A 3,857-nucleotide genomic window follows, 5' to 3' on the forward strand; every position below is an offset into this window, starting at 1 on the left:
GAAGTGCAATCCTACCACGTAACATAAAGCGGAGAAACTGAACATCTCTGAACAATCCTGGGGACCTTCCCATTGACCACATTCCCATCCCTGACCTTGTCCCCCTTTCTAGCCATGCCCTTTTCTGTAACCACTCTCATCACTGGCCATACTCTATCCCTCAAAGTCTCCACGTCCCTGATCATGTCCCCGTGGGTGAGACTGTATTTGTGAGACTGTGTGTCCTGGCATTTGCTTCTGAAAACGCAGAACCGTGTCTGTTCTTCTCCTCTGGTACCTACCCTATCTGCAGTACCACTTACATCCATGGCTGAGAGTCCTGCTGGTCTGGGAGCTCTTTCCACAGGATGGTGGTCGTTCATTCTGTGCACTTCCCCCACCCCCATACCCAGCACAGAGCCTGGCACAGAGGAAGCGTGCATTTAGAAGAAGAATGGGTATTTAAGTGAATGATAGAATGAGTCTTTGGAAGAATGAAGCGCTTCTTACCCCAGGGAGTCCAGACTGCTTGAGCCAGGACCCTAGTCTCTGCCCATTGACTGGCACTGTGAGAAATGCCCAGGAAAGGTGAGTGTGCATGTGTGTGTGTATGTCGGGAGGGGTAGAGGGTGTGTGGAGACCCCTGTACTTCAGACACACCCTCAGAGGCTGTGCTGTGGCTGGTCTGGCAGGAGGTGGGTTGGGGTTGGTGGACCTTCATGTGTCATCAACACAGCTGTTCAGTCTAGACCAATGGTTGTCAACCTCTCTGCCCCCCTGCCATGACCCACAGGGCAAATGACATCTACAGGAGTATCTTGTTATAGGCACATCTAGCCTATGATCTGAAGCACAGATAAGACAGCCTCTGGGTTATATGCAGCCCTCAATGACTGGCTGTGAATCCACTGCTGTCTTTCTCTGTGAAAGGAAGCTGATCAGAAAGCAAGTGAGTGAGAGTAATTTTTTACAGTGTTTTTGTCAGGACAGTTTTTTGGCTGCAAGTGATACAGAACCAGTTAAAACAGGACTGTGCAAACAAAAGGGAGTTTATTTGCTTATTTATCCAAAAAGTCCAGGGTAATGACTTTAAGCACACCTGCATCCAGGTGCTCAAGTGACGTGGCCAGGTGTCTGTCCACGTGTCTGGATGAGGGCTTTCCATTCAGAAGAACAAACTGACATTTATTGAGCATCTATTTTGCTCTAGGAACTGTGCTAACACTTTGCATCATGCTCTGTCACCTTTACTCCTCACAACCTTGTGAAGTAGGTTCAAGTATTACTTTACGCAGCTGAGAAAACAAAAGCTCAGAGACATTTAGTAACTTGCCCAAGAACACACAGAGAGTAAGTGGCAGATCCAGGATTAGATCACTATCTGTCTGACTCTACAGCCTATACTCTTAATCCTTGTCATATTCATTTTTCCAGCTTGAGATAAATAATCTAAAAGACACTCATGCCAACCACTATATCCCTGACCCTCTCGCTCAGATCCCAGGAGGCAGGTTCCCTGAGGGGTAACGTTTCAGACCTGAGGAACCACAGGTTAAAAGGACTAGAGATGCTAATTTTCTCCTGCATCCACCCGCCTTCTGCAAGAAACTTCCCTCCTCACAGCCCTGGGTCACCTTAAACTGCCATCATCTATAATAGGTGACTCCACCCTTTCTCTTCCCAGTCATGGCTGATTGGACCAGCAGTGGCCATGTGACCTGAGGACAGCCAGACTATAGGTTGGCTCACCATCTATCGCTTGTGTGGCCTGGATGGGCTTGGCCAATCGGATTCTCTCCTGGAATTTGAACAAGACTCAGAGGGAAATTCCCAGTTGGTAGTGGCAGTTGAACTTGAATGCAAAGTGGATTCCGGGTTGGAGCAGCCATTTTGGACACCTGAGTCACAGAGGAAGTCAGGTAGTGGAGAGAGGAGGTCATGGCAGCTGTGTAAGGAAGAGTAGAGGTTCCACAAAGAAGTGACTTCCCAAAGGTGAGTAGCTTCCAGGTGGGCTGTAGCTGCCTCTCAGCTCTGCTTCCTGATTTCATCCATGGTACCTGCACTTTCCAGAACCCTGGTATGCTTTCCACACCTCCCTGTGGGTTTAAGCATTTCCTTTTCTCTTCTTCAGTTTAAAGGCACAGGGAGTTTAGTTGAAATAAATTAGATGGAGTAAAAATTAAGTCAACAAATATTTTTTGAGCTTCAGCTCTGTGTCAGGAACTGTGCCAGGTTCTATGAATGAGATGGGGTCTGTCAGGGGACATGGACCCATTCCTGACTTTAAGTTTTCCTCGGGGCATTGCACATAACCCAGAGTCTGTCTTGTCTATGCTCTGATCATAGGCTGGATATATCCCTGACAGGATACTCCCGTGGATGTCATTTGCCCTGTGGGTCATGGTGAGGGCAGGGAGGTTGAGAACCACCGATCTAGACTGAATGGCTATGTTGATTTGGTGACCCACTCTCTCGGGCCTTTGTGAGGCAAAGAGGTTGGATCAGATATGTCTGAAGGCCTTTCTAGAGCAATGACGTGGGGAAGAAAGTGGGATTCCTTTTTTTACTCTAAACCCACAATGGCCAAGGCTTTAGCAGAGAAAGAGCCTGGAAGGCGCAGACTGGACTTAGGGTCCTCATGGGCCTGTCCTATGCTTGTTCCTGCTGTCATCGCCATGCTGGCTCTTGGGGTGTTCAGCCAACCTGAACACTTTTCTATGTGGATCCAGAAGTAAGTTCGTGGTCTCTCCTGGGTGGAGGGAAACAGATGTGCTCTTCTTCTTTCCTTCATGACTTTTTCTTATTTTCAATTACACACATTAAAATAGTGTATAACTCTACTATATAAAATATGAAAGAGATAATCAACAAGGACCTACTGTATAGCACAAGGAACTCTATTCAATACTCTGTAATAACCTATAAGGGAAAAGAATCTGAAAAAGAATAGATAAATGTATATGTATAACTGAATCACTTTGCTGTACACCTGAAACTAACACAACATTGTAAATCAACTATACTCCAATACAGAATAAAAATTTAAAAAAGAATAAAAAAATAGTATATAAAGCACACACAGAGTTTAAAAAATAACTGTAAAATAAAGACCCAGGTTGAGAAGTAGAACATTTCTCGGTACCTCAGAACCTCCTAGGTGCTTTTCCCCAGTGACAATTTCCCTCCCTTTCCAAAAATTAGCACCATCTTGAATTTTGTGCTAAGGTTTAATTCATTTTTACTGCTGTCTGGTATACTGTTGCGTGAATGACTGCAGATCATGTGTCTATTCTGTTGGGGATGGACACATGAATTGTTTCCAGTTTGGGGGGACTAGTTTGGAGGGACATTCCTATTTATGTCGCCTGGTACACTTGTTGAGGGGTTTATCTAGGTATGTGCCTGGGAGCATGACTGCTGGGTCATGGGATTTTCTTATGTAAAACTTGGGAGGTAAATCCAACCTGTTTTCAAAAGTGGTTATACCAAACACCCCACCAAGCGTGTCTGAGGATTCCTGTGATTCCACATCCCTGCTAGCATTTGCGAGTGTTTTACTTTAACAATTTTGCCCATCTGTTTGGTGGGAATTGAAATCTCGTTGTGGTTTTAATTTGCGCTTTTATGATTTGCATCTTTCATTATTTTTTTTTCAATTCAGTAGTTTAGTTTTTAATGAAGATTTTATGTTTTTAGAGCAGTTTTAGGTTCACAGCAAAATTGAGTGGAAGGTCCAGCGATTTCCCAAAGACCACCCCGCGCCATGCACAGCCTGCCCTGTTATCAACATTGCCCACCACATGGTACATTGGTTACAACTGATGAACCTACGTGGACACATCGTTACCACCCAGAGTCCACAGTTTACGTTTCTTGGT

This window comes from Balaenoptera acutorostrata, chromosome 15 (assembly GCF_949987535.1).
Source record: "Balaenoptera acutorostrata chromosome 15, mBalAcu1.1, whole genome shotgun sequence".
Taxonomy (NCBI): Eukaryota; Metazoa; Chordata; class Mammalia; order Artiodactyla; family Balaenopteridae; genus Balaenoptera; species Balaenoptera acutorostrata.